General features: G+C 39.5%; 1 protein-coding gene across 10 annotated transcripts in view; it reads left to right on the top strand.

Moving 5' to 3' along the window:
* The window catches only part of B3GNTL1 (UDP-GlcNAc:betaGal beta-1,3-N-acetylglucosaminyltransferase like 1), a 99,117-nt gene that overhangs the window by 33,265 nt on the left and 45,442 nt on the right, over window positions 1–20,410 (top strand). The window contains exon 1 of one of the 10 annotated variants that reach the window (XM_064395967.1): window positions 15,545–15,683. The exons of the other annotated variants lie outside the window; for them this stretch is intronic. The gene's annotated coding sequence lies outside the window, so the exon portion shown is untranslated. Of the gene's footprint in view, window positions 1–15,544; window positions 15,684–20,410 lie in introns of those variants that run through there. 10 annotated transcript variants of the gene reach the window in all.

The following is a 20,410-nucleotide window of genomic DNA, read 5'->3' as shown; positions in this document are numbered from 1 at the left end:
TTGGTTTCATCTCTTCCCCCATAGAAATTGGTCTTCCCCTGATGCTTCACAAAAGAGCCACAAGTTGACCACATCCTTAATTGTCCATTCATTTAGCAAGGAGCAGATTGCTTAGTAGTTTTTAATGAAGAAATTGAAATGTAACCACTCATAAGAAAGTAGCAGAGGAATAGTCATCTTAATATTCTGACTGTAAAATACTGGAGAAAACAGTTCTGTGTTCATGAAATCCTCCCTCTCAGTCAAGCCTCACAGGAAAGAGGTAAATTGGTCACCAGGCTGGCAATTGCATTTAAGAAGGTTTTAATGTTTCTGGGGGAAAGCAGACTGTCCACGTGCTCACACACTTTTACACACTGCACTTGGAGCACTGCCAGGCCAGCAAGGTGATACTGAACCCAGGCCAGCAAGGAGCAAATGAACTGTCACAGCATTTACAGCTGGGAAACTGCAGGGAAATCTCAGCTCTGTTATCACAGAAGCCAGCAGGAGAGATAAAGGAGTCATTTTAGTGTAGACACTAAAAGAGGCATGTTTAGCTTTATGTTCTCGGTGTTCTGTTCCTTCTGTGTATTTCCTGAGTATTTCAGCTGAAGGAGAAAAGATTTTTTTTCCTAGTGTTGTCCTAAATGCAGCCAACAGTCAACTTCTGCTTTGTGCAGGAGTCAGTTGAGAAAACTTTATCACGTTGTGTTCTGGCCCTGGAAAAGTGTCTGAGAGTTACACTGGCAAGGACTGACTGCCCTTGTGATTTGTTCTTTAATTATTTCTCCTTCCATTCTTCTGCTTCTCCTGCTCATGGAGAGCCCCATTGCTAATGAGGGCTGCAGGCAGGCTGATGTGCATCTCCCTTTTTCCCTTCTGCTCTCCCTTTTTAGCCAGGCCTAGCGACCATCTAAAATTGTGGTGTGGCCATGTCCCTGGAGTTTCAGCCATAGCTTTCATACTGGCACTCTTCTACTATACATAAATAAATATGTGATTGTGAAATGAAAATAAATTATAAACTGCTACATTCAAATGTTTGACAGTCTTAGAAGCCCCGATGGCTCACTTGAAAGAGCAGGAAAATGAAGGTTTCAAGTGGCAGTGCTGCTAAGCTGTCCTCAGATGTGTTTCTTCTCTGAACTGAAACTCAAGTCATGCTGAATGTGTCCATTGGTACATCTGCATCCTCACTTTTTTAAGGCTGGGATATTTGAGGTTTGTTGTACTTGGCATGAATCAAGCAGAGCGATCACAGCTCCTCTCATGGAGCTTGCTCTCCACCAGTGGGCTGGTGCTCCATTTCTCTCCAGTATTTGAAAATACTGTATTATCTCAACTGCCATTATTTGGCCACCGTAATTTGACTTTAGAAATGAATAATCAGCACCATCAGCTTTTCCTGCTCACCCTGAATTCCATTTTAGTGGCATCTTTCAGAAGAATGCAAATCTCAACCTAGAAGCCAAACTTCAGCGTCAGATTTCGCCTTCAAAAAGAAAAGAAGAAAAACACAAACCCAACAGCCTTTGGAGTCAGTAGGAGAGATTTTTTTGGTGTGTCATACAATTATTCATAGCTGTGCAGAGCAGATGTTGACAATTAGGAGAGAACAGAGGCTGGTCTGTGGTCTGTGGTTCACGTGGGTAGATGAAGGCTCGAGGCTGCGGCGATTTCCTGTCAGCGCAAGCAGGTCCTGGGGGCTGCAGCCCAGTCCAAGTGTACAAAGTCACTTTTGTTGGCCTTGGTTCTGTCCCTGGCCTGAAACAATGATGGTGCTAGAAGGCTCAGTGTTCTGCTCTGAGGGATCTATGTCCATTGATACAAAATTACGGGTTGAAAACTTTTTATGGATCTTGTTTCTTTGCTAGATGTTTGCCTCCTCCTTTTAGAAAGCACAGAACAGCTGACCCTTTCATTTGCTGCAGTAATTGCCACTGTGTCATGTCACATTTTAATCCTTTTAGCTTGAACCATATTTAAAGCACAGTCCCTCCCAAATGTGAATGTATTTTTACACAGTAACTTACATGGAAGCAATTTCCTGCAAATTAAACATGATGAAGTGTTATCCTTTTACCTTCAGAGCCATTTTATGTAAAATTCTGATGGTTGCAGGTGACCTGGGGCACCTCTGCTGTTGTCAGCACTGCTTGGCATACTCCTGTACATAGGAATTTCCCAGTAGTTAAAGGAATTTTTACTGTAGCTCATTTTGTCTCTTAACTGAATGGGCTTGTTGAAGTAATGATGGTGTTGATGCCACATTCAATGAATTCCCATTTTCCTCTTTGCAGCTAGAGCTGTATAAATAATCATATATTAGTGATGGAAAATTAGAAACATTTTTGTCTGTAAAGAAGTACTTCTGATCTTCTAGTTTGGCAGGTGCAGGCAGTGATGGAAAAATCATCCCTGGTCCTTTGGGAGGCCACGGTCAGAGGAGAATGAACAAAACCAGCTTAGTGGAAGGAAAGGAAACTTTGTGGACCTGGTTGCTATTCAGGATCAGAGAGATGATTTGTAGGATTTGAAACAAACAAACAAAAAAAAAATTCTGGTGCTCTGCCATACATTAAATTCTCTTTCATGGCTTTTTCAGCCAAGCTGTGGCCATGGAATGTGAGCACGTTAATGTCAAGTTGCAGTGATTGGGTCTGTCATCCTGCTGCTCTGTACAATGGAGGATGCTATTGAGCACAAATAGAGCATTGATAAAATGACAAAAGCAAAGCATAAAAATATTTCCTAAATGACTGAAACAGTATGTGTAGTAAATACATGTTTTGTTATTCAGGAACAAGAAATTATTTTCTGTCTGACAGGATAGCATGCATTTCACTGCTGCCTGAGAACTGGGTCCCTGTGATAAGAATCTGACTCACAGCTTGGGTTGCTTGGGCTTCTTTTTTTTTTTTTTCATCAAGTAGGTAACGTGAATAATTTTAGAATAAAGAGGAAGGAAGAAATTACATGCCTCAGTAGCAAGCATGTGTTCTCTGATACTTTAGTTTCAAGTTCTGTATTGAGGAGAGGTGAAGTCCAAAATCTCCTTTTATAGCAGGATACCAGGTGCAAGCAGCCAGACATAGAACTCAATTCAACTTTCTCTTCAGTGAAGATTATAACACAGCTTCAGCCTTGATGGCAAACTGCCACTGCTGTGGCAGGGCTTGTGCTAATTTGGTAGGAATAATACATAAGCAATGCTCATAGATAGAAAATTTTAGTGTGAAAGATGCCAATGCATCCAGGACTGGAAATCCTGGTGGAGAACTCTTGGAGCAGCCCCAGCCAGGGCACTGACACCCTGAGCCCTCCAAAGGCAGGACAATTAAGGATTGGTAATTAACAGTTGCTATAAGAACCTAAATCTACCTGTGTCAGACCACATACCCAGCATGGGTCATGCCAAGGAATTTATTTACCTGAAAATTGTCCATTGTTTCATTCTGATCGTGTATCAATAACCAAATATTTGCTGGCCAAGTCAGAATCTTTCCAAAATTACATGGAATACAAGAAGAGTTGGATTGCAGGAAGGCAGCCTGATGTTGTGTTCCCCCCCGTGATACTGGACTTATTGTTGCTGTCTGTACAATTTTGGATGAATAGCCTGAGGTGGAATCTTTTCTCAGTTCTGACCTCTTACCAGAGACCTCCATAAACACAACTAATGCATTTTACAAGGAAACAAACTTCTTTCTGAAACCAAGCTGTGAAGCTATTGCTTCACATGTTCTGCAAGTTGTTTGAATTTCCATTTGGGATTTGATATATTTGGTTAATTTTTTTCCTGGCAACTTTGGGGATTGTAGAATGTAGAAATGTCACCACCATCAGCAAACCAAAAATTTTGCTGTCTGTTTTTAATGATAATATAAATAACAGGTTTTGGCTTTTTAAACTTCTGTCAAAACCCTTTTTAAAGCAAAAAAAAAGTTATTTGGACTCAAATCCGTGACTATCCATGACCATGTGTGAGCAACTGGCAAAGAGAAGTAACTTTTCTACCTCTTACAAAAACCAGAGCCTTATTCAGGCATGGGTTTTAGAATTACCTTTTAAAATGTGTTTTAACTCTGCCTGTCTGAATTTGACCTGCTTTGCCAAGGAATTGTCTTACCCTGCCCTGTTGGGCAGATGTGTGTTTGTACTGGCATTAAGTGCTGTTAAATATTTGCTGTGATTTCAGGGCTTCTCACTGTCAGGAATTTACTAATAATGAGGGCTCTGGATTTTCTGTGTCCCCATATAGGCTGTGTATGCAAATCTTGTGCCATTTATAGTGATTTACACACCAGCTGGTTTAACTTTGGGCATCTTTTGACCACAACTTTACATTTGTTGCTGTTAATGAATTTTTAAACATTGCATTTAGGAAAAGTGCTTCTTCTTAATGTTTTTGGGCAATGTTACAGGGCTGGCACAAATTAATTTCAAACACACTCCTGGTAGATGTGCTTGTATTAGCATGAAAATGTAATGCGTTTTTTGTTTGTTTTTGAAGAGAAAATAGGTAAATGTTGCTTTCATATCTTCTATTTGGAATTTATCTTGACAACTGCTACTTGTGCTCTGCTGTTATTCTTTCCTCCTTTACCAGGTTTCAAGCCTCCAAATTTGATCTTTTAAGTGTAGGTTTTAATGGAAATTTGTATGTACACAGCTGCTAGAAAATAAGAGAGCATGTGCCTGTGAAAAATGACTGATTACCAAATAAGCTTCCCAAACTGAAGTCTGGAAAAACAGGACTTTCCAAGCAGGCTAGAAGTTTATTGGAAAGGAAAAAAGCAAGTCAATTTGAGTACTTTGCACAGCTGTTTTAACAGAGTTATTTCATCCCTGTGATTCTGTAGAATAATTTGATGCCAAAAGTAACACATAAATTTTTTAAAATTTGTTTTGAATCAGTGGCATATATGAAATTAGTTTCATGTGGTCAAAAACTTCTGCATTTTGGAACAAAATGACCAAAAGTTTAGCTCATCTTGCACTGGTAAAATGCTGCAGCTCAGTAACAGCTACATTTTCTGAATAATGCAGTAAACATGAGACTTTCCTGATCATAAGTAGGAGGAACAGACACATTTTTCCTTTTCTAACTGCCAGGTTGAGGTTTTTCAATATTGAAAAATTAAATTGAAGTGTGATGCTTTTAGATTCTTTCACAAATTAAATACCTGTACTAAGCAAAAATGTCATTTCTTGGGTGTAGATAAGCAGATCCTGCTTTCATATTTCCATGCCTGTAAGTGCCCAGTTCTTGATTTCCACCATCAGAAATGTGTGAGGAATATTAAATAACATCCAGGCTGCAGTGGAGGGGATGAGAGTTCTCCGTCCATGTGTTGGGAGATATCTCATGACAAAGAGAACACATTCTCTAGGTAGAAGTGCAGCAGATGCCAAACAGCTGTGAATCATCAGTGCTCTGTTCTGGAAGAAATGAGAACCTTGAAGCCTGAATTGAAGAAAGATTTGTTTGTTTGTTTATCTTAGCACAAAACTAACTGGTTTAACCCTTTCTCTCCAGTGCTAATTGCAGTTATCTACCCTTAGATTAATAAAGAATTCTTCTGGCTGCCTGTCCCTCTTCAAGCCCTTCAAAATACATCTCATTAGGAGTCAGTAAAAACAAAGTGTCAGTTTAGGAGTCAGATCCTGGTTTGGCTCTGTTAATGTCCCTTGGCACTAAGTGCCTGTAAGTAGCTGACCTTCACACCCAGCAACATAAACAGCTCCAGGAATACCCTGCCTGTGCCTGCCCAGTGCCACGGGGCTTTGTGTCCTGCTGCTCGTCAGTCCCCTCATTTTTGTGTTTTGTTGGCCTCTGCTGCTGCCTCTTTACCGTTCTCAGCCCATTTGGTCCATGGTTTTTCCTCCTCTGGCAGATGATTTTTTGTACCCCCTGTGTTCATCCACTTCTCCCCATCAGCCACACTCCCTCCCAGAAATCTCTGTTCCATTAATAAAGGCATATTTTGGAATGCAGTTAGGCAACAAAATGCCTCTTTTTCCTTGGCCCTTTGATTGTTTTCCATCAGAAATGAATAGTTTTAAACCTAAATACTTCCCCAAGCACGAATGGCTTTCCCTCTCTCATCCTGACAGCTTCTTTATGCTGTTGCAAGGTCCAGCAATCTTTTTGCTGAACTCAGCATGGAATTTCTGAGCCCTGATGCACAAGTGCTCTCCAGACACACACACAGAGCATTCCTGGGTGCTTGCTGTGAACCTTTGGAGCATATCCCAAATTTAATGGAATGGTTTGCTCTGTCCAGCAGAGAGTGAGGCTGCCAGAGGCCAGGAATGGGATAAGAAATGTGGTGCATGGGGGTTGATTTTCCGAGAATCCATGGCAAAAAAGGATTGGGAAGCTCACTGGAGTTCTGAAATTTGTCCTGAGAGAAATGGGAGGGAAGATTCTGAAACAAGAGGAGTTCAAGAAAGGTGACTGATATGCCTGAGGCTGAGGGGAGAAGGCAAAATTCACAATACTGGTTTGTCTGCCCTGGAAATGGAAATTGCCAAATCTTTTCCAGTCTCTTGATGTGAGAAATGGATTTGTAAGGAATTCTTAAGGCTTAACAGAAAGTTCACATTGTTTTGTGACATGTAAACACTGAGATAAGGTGTGCTGACTTAGGAAAGCCATGGAATAGAGATGACATTGCTGAGAGAGAGATTGAACTAGAAATAGGTTTCAATAAGTTTCAAAATACAGCCTTACAAAAAGACCATATATTTTAGAGAATTAGAACTATGAAAGATATATTATAACAAGACTACATGAGGAAAAAATATAGGTGATTAATGTTGGAAGTAATAACAGCATTGTGTGGCAAAAGCTAATAGAATAAAAGACATTTATAACGGAGAAAAACATGAATATTCTGATGGAATAACATTAAGTTTTACATCTGTTATGTCTTACTATTCATCAAGACTAATAATAGAGTAAAATCTTTTAAAACACCTCTCAATTACCCCATCTCTGAAAAAGCTATATTTTTGTTGGCAAACCAACATCTTGAGTTGCTTTTCGTGGTTTATTCACGAACTTGGTGAGCCATTAAAAGAGCAATATTAGCACTCAGGCATTGGATGTAAAGGTAAAACAGCACTGGTGAAAAATGCAGGGTAAGATTGGAACTAACCAACTGTGTAACTGCTTCTGGGTTATTTTTCTGCTCTGACATTCAAACTTTTTTTCTGTCCCTTGGGAGCTGAGGCATGAAAACTGAGTGAGTGTGTTTGGGTGGGAGCTCCTCACATGTGTGGATCAAAGGGGTGGCTCTGAAAGCCTCACTCCCTCACTGGCACTGGGGCACTTTGTCTCCAAAGGCAGCTTGGAATTCTGTGTATGCAGTGTTGTTATGGAATTATTACTGATAATACTAAACAAAGAAATATTTCTTTTCAATTTTGTAAAAAATATGAATCAAAGTTTTCTGAGTTTCAGTGGTATTTGTCATGAATGCAAATGTATAAAAATGAGATTATTCAGTGTTTTGCCTACTTTTTCAGCTTCTATTCAGGTCCAAATTAGTGTCTGTGTTCTTATTGCAGAATCAGTCTGACTGATATCATAAAAGAACTGGAGTTTTTTGTATTTTAAGGCATGCTTTTTACTAGCTAGTATATTTACACAGGCACAAAAGATTATTACTAGAAGCCAGTAGATTCAGGGTTTATTTGACTTTTTTTTTTGCTGGCAAGAGAGCTGTAGCAATATTAACAAGTATTTTGTATGCTAGAGATTTTAGGAAGTGCTGTCTTAGTGGATGCTGATTTATTCTTGATTTGAACAGACTGTTCTGTAAGGTAAGGATTTGGACCTGATGATTCTCATGTGTCTCTTCCAACTCTGGATATTCTCTGATTCATTTAAAGAGAGATGGACTTGCTTTGTTTGCATTTCCTTGATCCACTGCAGGATTGGGTCTCAAGCAGTTCTTTTAGTGCATCAGAATCAAAGGAAATGCATAATGCTGCTCAGATGCAGCAATTGCAAACAGTTGTTTGAGAGAATTTGACAGAAGCCATGCTACACTTCAAGGTGATCATTACATGACAGCAGCTGGAAGTGCTTATTTTCCTGGTATTGTGTTATAAAATAATCAAAGCATCATTTTTTGAGTTATTTAATGAGATGAAAACCCTACAAAAAACCCATCAGTGTTGTCAAAATAGATGGAGAAACACAGAGCCCTTGAGGTTGTGCTGCAGAGAGCTATGTGCTTCATAAGCAGGAGTCCCAACAAATCCAGCACAGAGCAGGGGACATTAAAAACTCCTTTTTCTTACTAGAAAAGCAAAGTAGCCCCATCACCTCCTGCTGAGGCAGAATGCCCCTCTGTTGTTCCTTTCCACCTGCTGTGAACACAGCCCAGCCTGTGCTCTGGAGAACAAGTCCTGCTCCACTTTGCTCAGTTGGATGCCACACTCAGCAGAGGTTTTAGAAGGTTTTTCATCAAGGCACATGCTAAAGCCAGTCCTTTTTGCTCACAGCTTAGAGTCCTAGTTCCATGGAAGTCAGGGTCTGTTTTGCACAGTCTCTGGGCACTCTGATCTTCCTTCCAGCCTTCTCACCACAGAGCTCATCACATGCAGTGAGGGGTTACCATTGCACTTGTCTGAGGAAGAAAAAAAGATAAAGAAAAATATTATTCTGATTTGGATAGAGCCAAGATAGTTTCTGTTGATTGCTTGGGGTCTTTAGAGAACCTTACACAGTTCAGGGTATTTCTGGGTCAGTGATTTTTCTATTTTGATGGTGGAAAGTGTGTAGACATATGCTCCAGTGCTTTTAGATTGTGTTTGCTTCTGTTTCCTCATAGGCCTTTGAGAAAGAAGCTGAGGGATGTTTGGAGAGAAGGCTGGAACTTTCTGTGGATTTAACATAGTTAAGCACACTAATAAGGACTGATGATAGAAAACTCCCTGAAAAGAAAATGAAAATTATGTTTATAGAATCCCACAGTGTGTATTTCCAGAAGAACTGAGTGAGAGGCAGAGTGCAAGAAGATGAGGTAGCTGCAGGGAGATGAGCTTAAATTTATTATTTTTTATTCAATTATTATATACTTAATTACATAATATATAATACATTAAATATTATATATTATAGAAGTATTATATAAGAAAAATTAATTTTGTTTAATTTTTCTTTAATTTTTGTATACAGCATAAAGAGGAGGGAGTAACATGTGACCAATTTCTCAACAAGTTTAATAATTATATCAATATTCACCCTGTGTCTCTAGATCCTTGTTCTTTGGCTTTCTCATGCACATCCCTGCATGGCAGTGTCACAGCAGCATTAGCAAACCTCGGCTACATTCCACTGCGGGCTTGATTTATGTTTCACATCGTGGCCAAAGTAAAGAATGAACTGAAAGCAGAATCCAGTGCCATCTACACTTTGGATGTGGTTTTTGGATTGTAGATCTGTGTTGCCAAAAAAAAAACCAAAACAAACTCACCCCAACAAACCAGCTAAAAAAGAAATCTTGCAATAAATTAAAACCCACACTCCTAATTCACTCACTATTGTGTGATTGTACAGGAGCTGGCTGGACACTTACAGTGTGAAAAGCCAAAAAGCCAAAAAGAACTTTTCCTTGTGAGGTCTTTCCAAATGTTTCCCTCAGCTGCTGCTGTAACAATAAATAAACACAGCACAACAAAAAACAAGGATAAAATGATGGAGCCTAAATCCCTTAATTACAGGGTTTATATAATAGGTAAGGCTATTCAGAAGGGAAGGATTGTGAAAAATCCTCTATTTTTTTAGTAAAGGTGCTTCATTCTATGTATAGTACAACCAGTTTTGGAAAAGAATGAAATGTAATCTTGTCCTGAGAAATGTATGTGATAAATCTTCAGAAAATAGTGAGCCACTGTACATAGGAAAAGTACAGTCTGTGCTTCCAGGGCATTTCCCAAGATAAATTTCCCTCATGAATGAGGTCCTTAGTTGTTGAAAGGAATCGAAAATAGAAGACACATCAGGTCTTCCAAGTTGAAAACTCCATCAGGGAGTTCATTATTATGCACATAAGATCAGCTGCTCTGAGGTTTAGTCCATGTGTCAGCATTTTTTGTGTAGTAATGCTTGTCCTGAATTTGGTCAGCTGCATAAACCTGAAACAAATCTATAGATGTGGTGAATTTGAACACCAGAAGGAAGTGGGGGTTTTTTAGGGTTTCTTTTTCTGGTAAAGCAAGTGGTCAGCCTTATTGTTCTGTGTCTCAAAAAAAAAGAAGAATAAACCCCAAGATATGAAGCAGATTATCAGTGGTAAATGATGGCCACCTTTTGACCATGGTAATAATTATTAAACAGATTAAGAATTTGTTTCTGGCATCCAACCAGGATTCAGAATTGCAGTATTTCCAAATTTCTAGTTCTCACCAAGCAGAGTAGTCCTGTCTCCTTGATTTCAGGGAAAATGAAGACTATGATGAGATCTGTAGCAAAAGCAAAATCGGGTTAGAATGATAACCTCCACTTGACTCACTTGGAGTATTTTATATGTGGGATTAAAAGTAAAATATGATCTGTGCTGAGGTAATATATAATTTCAGATTAGCCTGACTTGACTTAGAGCACCAGTATCCAGCTGTGGTTGGAAATCTTCAGTAAAAATCATGTGATCTGTAAATCATTTGCTGTTTAGTGCAGCTTTCATATCCAGTATTTTTTCATGTTATTGTGTAGAACTCTTTGTAGAGAACTACTGAGGGCTGTCCTTGCTGTGGAAGGCAGCTTGTCAGGACTCATGGCTGGCAGCAGGTGATATCTGATCTTATCAGAACATTTAGGAGCTGTTACCCCTGTGTGTGCTGCAGAGAGAAGGGCACACCATGGCCACAGGTTGTTTTTCATTACAGCCTTTAAGGCTGTGTTGCAGATGCTTTGCATTACCTACAAAATACATCTAGAAAAACTGAAAATAAGAAAGGAGATTTATAATTAATAGTGATACTGGAAGTAGTAGACAGGAAACATTGCAAACTACCTTTTATTTTCATACAATTGTAAAGCAAACTTGTGTGTGTTCACTTCTGCTCTTAGTTGGTCTAAACAAGGCAGCAGTGATGTTTTTATTTTGTAATGAAGCATCATTCATCATAAAGTTTGTCTTAGAGTAAACACCTATTTCAGATTGAATTGTGTAAGGTCTTTGTTCCTGTATTTAAATGAACTCAACAGCATTTTTAAGCTGTAATTCTTTTGATATTTTAGTTTACAAAGGTTTTACGCCCTCTCTCTCCTTTCTTCATGATCCCACCCATTTCCTTGCTGCTGCAAGGGTTTAGCTGACTTCTTGATGAGCCAGTTCAGCTCTTCACAAAGAAAAGAGACAAAGGTTTTCCTGTTTGTTTAATGGCAAGGTGTGGAGGAGCAGCACAGAGGTGGGAGGAGGCAGGAACCTGGCAGGTGTTAATGAAATTGTTGTGGGGTTGCAGCCAAAGTTCCTGAAGAGCTGCTGAGCTTGTCTAAGAACTCATTGCCATCCAAAACTTGACTTCCTGCAGGAGCCCAGCACCCTCCCTCGAACTATTTCTCTTGCTTGTCTTCTCCTGAAGGAGCTGGTTGATCTTCCTGGGCTGGTAGGAGATCAAGAGAGAAAAATAAATGAGTTTTTGGTGAACTGAACTGAGGATTCAAACAGCAGGGCTGTAAGAAAAGAGGGGAATGTTTGGCCAGGAGGGGAAGAGCAGCAAATCCTCCTCAGAGCCTCAGCTCCAGCAGCTCAGGCAGCCCTGCAGAGCTTCACGTTGTGGAGCAGCCACAGAACAGCAGAGCTGATCTCATGGCCTGCCACCACCAAACCATCCAGCCAAGATCCTCTTCCTCTCACTTCCCTTTTTCTCTGTCCCTTTTTGCCAGCTTAGCAGGCTGAGTCAGTCCAGCTGGGAGCTGAAGGAGGGCCAGGGAGGGGCTGGGCATTTGGGTCAGGAAGGGGTGCTGGGTTTGGGGAACGTGGGGCTGCTCTTCCCCTTTTGTCCGTGGTCAGTGCTGCCCAACTCCTGGTGCAGCACTTTCAGTGAAATCAGCCTGACAGGAGTTAGTTATTCATCCAAATTTCACTCTGCTTTGCTTTGGTGAGTAGTCAAAGTGATCAGCACCTCTTCCTTGCCTAATGTCACCAGGTTCTGTCACTCTCACCCTCTAACACAGTGGTTTTCAATTCTTACACTCACCCTAGATACACATCAAGAATCAAAATAAAGCAAGTTTGTTCTTAAAATTACACTTGACCATTACAGCTTAGCTGATGTATTGTATATGCACATTATTCTCAAGCAAAAAGGAAGGTAATTAAATCTTGATTCACAAATATATGAATACAAAATTCTGCTTTTGTTTTAGCATTGTATTAATGGTGTGAGGTGCAGCAGTTAGGTGAAGGGTAATCTTGGTGTTTGCAGTATGTTCAGAGGAAGACTTAAAAGTCATATTAAAAAAAAAAAAAGTTTAAACCAAGCTAGTATCTATATTTAAAAAGAAAAAAAGATAACCTGTATGCTTCAACTTCCTGTTTAAAAGGACAGTCTGGCAAAGCCAGCAGAGAGGTTTAGCTGGGGGGAGAATTGCTGGTGATAGTGACTTTTCTAACAGGCTGTTTATACAGTAAAGTACCAGACAAAAAATGACTGGGAATTGTGTATATATTTCAGGAGAACACAGGGGAGTGGCTCCTGTACAGCCAGTCTTTCACAGTAACTGGTAATGGTTTTTAATGTCTTTTCTAAATATCATATTGTATATAAACCATATAAAGATGTTTTGTAGGCGGACAGAGCATGTTGTGTTTCTTTGCTGCTGCTTAGGGGACAGATTTCTCTGCAATGCCAACTGTTTGTCTGGCTTCACTTTCACAATCACATTTCTCTAAAGGCTTCCAGGAAGACACAAGAATTCCTTTCAGAGGGAAAGAAGCAGCACAAGGCAGAATCCAGGGCTGGGGGCAAATGTCCACCTTGAGTTTTAGCCACAGGAGGATGTGAGGGCTTTTCACAAGTGAGGTGAGGTAGGCAGTGATTTCACAGAGCATTTTCAGCCCTTTTGCTCTGATACCTTTTTTCGTACCTTTCTTCCCTTTTGATACCTTTTTTTGTACCTTTTCAGCCCTTTTGTTCTGGTATGTGGGACACTGAGCTGGCAGTGGGCATGTGTCTGAATTTACAATATTCTTGGACTGAGTGAAACCTACCTGACATTTGGCTATTGAAAAACTTCAAAGCATCACCCACACAAGTGTTTTTCCTTCTCTTTTCCTCCTTCCGTTTGAGCTGATCCTAGCTTGATGTTAGCTGCAACTCATGAGTTTTGGTTCTGGTTCTGTTCTTGAACAAGCAAGTATGAAGAAAACACTTCTAAAAGGGCAGATATCTTTATTAACTGCTAGCAAAGATTGCTGCTGATACAGAGGAATAAAATACATACTACCAATTTATCTTGCAAATAAATTGATCACCTCCATGTTGCTGAAATACCTCTAGGCATTTAATTGATTTATTCACAGATAATCCAAATACATTCTCTTAACATTAGTTTTAATCTATTTTGTTTATTTCCTACCAATTCCTACTTCTTATTTGGCATAGGAGAATTTAACTCCTCCTTATTAAAGAAATCAGTTTTACACCTGGAAATTTGAGTGATTTCTCCCTTTAGAAAATAAATTGTAATTTGGCTTTAGTTTTGTTAGGGGGTGTAGAAGATGTGTGTGCTCAGTGTGCCCTCCATTAGACCAATGCCCCTGGATTAAATCAAAAGTACCCACTTTTGAGAAGCTCCTTGGGGAAATTGTAGAGCTAATTTGAGGTAAGTATTTGGGGGAGAAAAAGAAAAAGTGAAGCATTTCATGCAATGGAAGCTTAGTCTTACCTAACAAAATGGATTTTCAGAAAATGGAAGGCATCAAACGCTACTGAAGTGAACCAATCCCTGCCTTCCTAACCTATGGAATTTTAATTTGCTTGTTTAGAAAGCATAACAGTGGTTATAGAAACATGCATTTAAAAGCACTTTAAAATCACCAGGGCATCTAAGGAATTTGAGACACCTGTAGCCCTTGAATAATACTAATTGGTATCTGTGAAGACTTTATGAAATCTGCACAAAAGATAGAATTTTGAGTGGCTTAAACCTTTATTTACAATTCAATACTGACAAGAAGTTGCTGAAGTCTCTCTCCTCCTCTGGTCTCTCCCCTTTAACCTCTGAATTACTGAACTGGATGGAAATGTATGAATCAATTAAACATTGCTGAGAGCTTCAAAGGCTCTAACAAAAGTTAGAGGTGCACACTGAAGTTTCTTAGAGCTTTTCTAACTTTCTTAGAGCTCTTCAAAAATCAAAAGCAAATTATATTTCTACTTGCATCCAGGGTAGTACTGAGCCCAGTGTCGAGATAAAAAATCCAAACAACTGGTGGCAGCAGATGCAGTTCTGCAGCTGCAGGCACTGGGTGTTTTCCAGATGTTTGTATGTACATATATGCACATATATATGTGTCATTTCAGGTACACAGCAAAGCTATGGAGTATATTTACTGGGAAATTGGGAAAATCTCCCAGTAAATACGGGGGAAATAAGCATTTACAATGTTCTCTTTCAGATAGAACAGGATGAAAGGTAGGAAAGAAATAGCAGGAAGTTATGCAATGTAGGTGATGATTTGGAGGTATTAAATCTGACAGGAGAGAATAATTTCAGTTAGGAACTATTATTATAGAAACTTTAGACCTGGACACTGTGTCACCTCAGTGAGTACTGGTAATAGCTCCTGTCAGCTTTTTGGCAATATGCAAATAATGTCTTTTCCTCTTAAATGCTGCATTTGTAGAGCAGAAAACAAAAGCACTTATGTGGGTACGTGGCTCTTGTTTACTTTCTAACAGCTCTCTAATTAAATTCTTCTTCTGATTATGTTGTGCAGGCAGCAGAACATCAGAATTACTGGATATGTTTATTCTGCTACAGAAACTTTGGTTTGTTCCAGTAAATTTATTTTCTCCTCAGTTTTACATATTCCAACTGTCATTTCTGTGATTGCAGCTATGTAGAATCCAAAGCCAGGCCTTGAGGATCTGGCAGTTGTACATTCTAATGTGCTTCTCATGCCTCATTCCCACAGAAAGGAGACATCTCTGCCTTTGGGGTCCGTTAAATATTGTAGTTTTTCGTGGGACAGGGTTTGACTGGGCTGTTAGAGTGAGTGATGGGACAAATGGCCATATTGGCTTTCACTGGGCAACACAGGGAAGTTCTGTATGGATTTTAAAATAGTAATTCATCTTGTAAATACCCATAGAAGCCTTATTTGGCAGCTCATTGTTCAAATCCTTTAATCTTGGGAATTTGCCCTTACGTTAGATTTTCAGCAAAGCTCTTCTCCTACAGTTTGTGCTGTTGCTTTAATATCATCACAGCTTGAGGTGCCTTGTTCCATAATCCTCTATAAAAAGCACTGCTAGCCTCTTGGAAATGCATTTCTGTGCATGACATTTTTAATTTGAGCTGACTTCTTCAGTTTTGTATTGAGGAGCACGATGGATTTGCTCTGATTTTCATCACTGAACTGTGGCAGGGAGATTGACGAGCAGAACCTCGGCGTGCAGGGTTCACAATTGCAGCAAAAATTAGGGGTGGATTAGGGCAAGATGCACAGCTCCAGGTGAGGAATTGAAGTCCACTGTATGTGAATCCCAGGTCTATCACCTGTGATAAAATGTGGGAAACTGCCATGGGTGGTCAAGGGTACAGAACAACTTCTGTAGAATCATCGAACCCTGGGATGGTTTTGGTTGTAAGGGGCCTCAAAGCTCATCCAGTTCCACCCCCTGCCATGGGCAGGGACACCTTCCACTGTCCCAGGCTGCTCAGAGCCCCGTCCAGGTGGCCTTGGGCACACCCAGGGATGGGGCAGCCATCTCTGGCTCTGATGTGTTGCTGGTACTGGAGATTTCTGTCTCAAGACACAGCCCAGGCTCGTGTCCAGGAGTGCTGCCTCTGCCTCTGGTGAAGTGGATGCAAGAACTCCGATGTTCCCGTGGCAAGTAAAAGGTTGTCAGATGCAAATGGATCATGTTTTCAGCTGGGAATGGTTGGTGTGGCTGCCTAGCCAAAATGTGTGTGCCTTACAGAGGTAAGTGAGCAGATGAGAACACAGTTCAGTCTTGTCGAGTCCACTTGGGGCTTTTCATCTGCTTCAAAACGCTTTGAAGGGAGACAAAGACTGGACTTATGCAGGTTTCCCATTATTAGTCCTAATAGTTTATCTGAATTTTCAGGTGGGTGAAGCTGATTATTTGTTGTTGACAGAAGGACTGTGTAGGGAACTTGTCCTAACAAGCAGTGATTGTGTGATTAGGAGAGTTTAATAAAGAAGAGGAATTCTGATTCATTCATGGTACTTGGTTTGTTGACAGTTAATGTCATTTTCACTGAATGAAATCTATCAGTGTTGCTTATATTTTCAAGCTATTTGCAAGTGCTGGTATTCTGAAGCATTATTGTTTGCATCTAAGACCAAAGTTAAGACCTGTAGAAATCAGGAAATATTCCTAAAAAAATATAAAAACTTAATTTTGATGTCTCAAATTTAGATACTTTGTAGTGTGATTATTGTAGAATTACAGAAACTGTTTTGCTGAGAAATAATTCACATTTTGAAAAGGGCATTTTGTAATTTCCATCGTTATGAACAATTATAGTTATTTTTATAAATGAAACTGGACAGCACTGATGTGTTTATAGTCACAGATATGTTACCAATGTAACTTGTTGTATTTACACATTGCATTCCTTTGCTTTGGCAAGAGCAGTGCAGGGCCCTAGAAGTCATCTATTACATTGGAAGGGAACAATACAAAATATAACTTGTAATATCCAATATTTCTTTTCAAAGCCAAAGTTTGCTAAGATAAAAATTGTGATAACTTTCAGCTTATAACTGTTAAGGTAAATATTGTAGATTTCATAAAGAAAAAACAAACTGTTACTAAAATACAAATGTAACCAATACAGATGTGGTTACTAGTCCAGGATCTTTACCATTTATATGTTTATAGCTATGTAGGACCATTCTTTGTCTATTCAAAAATAATCTTCTGATCCAGATAATAAAATTATCACTCTCTAATTGTACCCTCTGCCTCCACATTACATAAAATTAAGTTAATTAGTTTCTTACTGGGGTCTATTTTTTGGTCAGGCATATAAATTAACTGTCAAAATTGAGCACTTCCATTTTGACAGGAAGTAGTTTCTTATAATGAGACATAATTTATGATATAAATACATGCTGAATCAGGCATTGTAATGCAGATGACCTAGTGGCCCTGTATGATTTCTGAAGCTTGGCCTTGAATGCAAGTTCTTACTTAAAAAAGGGAGGGAAGAAGGGCAAACTGGGGAGAAATTCCCACAGCTCAAAATATTTCTAAAGCTGCCTAACAAAGCAGCTTTAACTCTCTGTATAAAGCTTTCTCTAAGCAACTTGGTGGGTCTGGCATAAGTATCAACTTTGAACAAGATTTTCATTTCTAATCTCTTTTCCTGTCTCAATACTGAATTATGTTCAGAGTTTTCAGATCATGCTTGCCACAGTGGGGCACGGGGAAGCTGCCAAAGGCACAGGGATAGCTCTGTATTGATTACTGGGAGCAGGCAGACTTCTGACCTGCTGGAATTGCACTGGCTGTGGCTCCTAAGAGAGATAAAATATTTACCTCATCTCTTGAAGAGATACTCTATTTAAAGTATTCTCTTTTTATTCTATTAAAGTAAAGTATTAGTCTCAGATTAATTCTTATATCACAAAATTCTGTTATAGGTTGGGAAGTACATGATGGATGCAAACAGTGCAGACAAAAAGTGGGATTTTGGAAAGTGAGGTGTGCACTTTTACTGTTGACTTTTTCTGTCATCAGCATATTCCTGAAGCATTTATTATGATTTTTTAAAAAAGCACCTGTCTGATGGATAGCAATTCTGCTTGTAAGTGAAAACGCTCATGGCCACTGGATCTTTAGGTTCAAAGTCTTGCAGTGTCAGCCTGGAACAGAACTTCAATAGTTGGATTTTGTTGCTGCAGGTATTTTCCTATCCAGAAACACAGAGGTCTCATGGCCAGCCTGGCATCTCTGAAATGGGCCCATTTGGCTGTGGGATGTTGGTTAGATAATCACAATTAGGGTGTATGTGTGCAGTGTTTGTCTCAGTGGTCACTCAAGTGATCTGAAGGACCAGATGGTTCCTCCACTGCTAAAAAGTGCAGTTTTCTTGTGCAAGTTTTAAGGAGATTGGAGAAGCTGAGCCCTGCTCCTGTGATACTGTCACAGGGCAAGTTTTACAGGGAAACTTCAAACAATGAAGTGAATGCACATCCAGAAATCAGCTTTTGATGGTGTAAAAGAGACATTTTCAGCAGCTTTGTGAGTGTGCTTTGCTTTCAGGCTGTTGGAACTGCCTGAATTGTACAGGTGGTTATTTCCCCCACTCTGTTCTGACTCCTAGCTGAGACTTCATTGCCTTCTTTGTATAGTTCATTTAACAAGTTTGTCCCTTATAAACAAGATTGTAACTCCTACTCCAGCTGTCACTGCCCAGAAGCTTTTTACAAAACATATATGATTAAACACAACTAACATAAGTCATTAACATTACTCAAAACATTAACATTTACTTTCTTAGAAGTGATGGGGACCTTTTTCCCCATCAGGATTTCCTATCCATCTTTTCTGTGCACCTCTGCAGTCATGGGCAAGTATCAGCTCTTGAAAAGACCTGAAAAAAAGGCATCAGTATTGGAAATGAATTATAAAAACTGTCAGCTTTTCTGTGTGTCTTTCTTTAATGCATTAGGCACTGATCACTGGGAAAGCCTGGTTGATCTGCTGAGTGAGATCAAAAAGAAAAATAAACTTCAGTTCAATTTAGTGCTGCCTGAGATTTATGAATCCTGTGCTGCTCATGTCTGGTTTTTTAACCTGTAACTCTAGAATTTGGCAGGCTGTTTTCTCCATAGAGGTCTGCTTGCTGTCTGCTGAAACATCATTTGGGCAGCAATGAAGTCAGTGTAGCAGGGACAAGTGCAATTTCCCCATCTTATATTCTTTCTTATATGAAGTGATCAAATATAGTAAATCCCAGTAAATAAAGTCTTAAATTTTTAATTTTAAAATTTAAAAAGGGATTTTTGAAGGGGTATTGTTGTGGGTGTCCTCTCTGCAGTATTAAAGTGTAGGATTTTTCCTCCTGTGGGAAGATAACGGGTTCAGTTCAATGTGTTCTGTGTTTCAGGCTCCCGTTACAGAAGATGTTCTTCCAGCAGTAAGGGCTGTGTTTGGGGCTCAGCTTGGTGCACAGCTGGTCTGTATGAAATAATTGACAGTTCTGTAGCCCAGTTGTTTCCTTGCTGTTTCCTGGAAGGGACAGATTGGGTTCACCAGCTTAATCCCCAAACATGTGGTCCATATTCGAATACGAAATGAGGCGGAACTGTGAACAAGCTTTCTGTTTGGTTGGATTTATTTTGGTACATGCCAAATCTATATTCTGTGCAAGTGCATCCCCTGGGACCTCTTCCCAAGCAGCTACTGTGACCCTTATTTCAGACCAGTATCCCAATTCCTTCAGGCAGGGGAGGGGGGGATTCCAGGCTGGACCTTAACCTTGGGGCAGATTCCATTGAGAGGCAATGTTTATGGAAAGACAAATAGAAACCTTACTCCTCTGCACTTTCTGCTTTCTGTGACACCAAAAAAGAGCAAATGTTAATGGCAAGAAGCAATTTTTGATTAATGATTGAAATTATTCTCTTCATCTTCCATGTATTGTATGAAATCTGTAAAGAATATATTTTTGATATATTCTAAAATCTCTACAGCTGGGCAAAGAGTGTGAAAATGTATTTACAGGTTTCTATTTGATGTAGCCTAATTTAGGATGGATTTAGGAAATTCATCAGTTAAACAGTGTAGATTAAATTTAAAACAAATCCACATGTTCTGTAAGTGCAGACATTTATAAAATAAATTGGTGTATCATGTTACTTTTGTTTTCTTTAAAATGACTTCATGTGAATTAGACTTGAGTGTGGAGTTACGTGTTAGAACATGTTGAAAGGTATTAGCCATACACACAGCATCACCTCCTTGGGTTGTGTAGATGGGCAAAATTTGGGGTGTTCTGAACTGTTGCTGTGATGGGATAAGCTGATGAAAGCAACAGCTATTTCTTGTCATACTCTAGTTTTTTTACCCATGCAAAATCTGGGGTGTTTTCTACTTAAAGCATCAAAGGAAGCAAAGATAAGCCATTGCTTTTCTTGCTGTCCCCAGCCTTGTTCATTTTTCAGTCTTATCTACAGTTTTTGGGTCCTGCCCAAAGGCCTTTCAT

Source organism: Passer domesticus, chromosome 20, assembly GCF_036417665.1.
Source record: "Passer domesticus isolate bPasDom1 chromosome 20, bPasDom1.hap1, whole genome shotgun sequence".
NCBI lineage: Eukaryota > Metazoa > Chordata > Aves > Passeriformes > Passeridae > Passer > Passer domesticus.
This window is presented reverse-complemented; position numbering and strand designations above follow the sequence as displayed.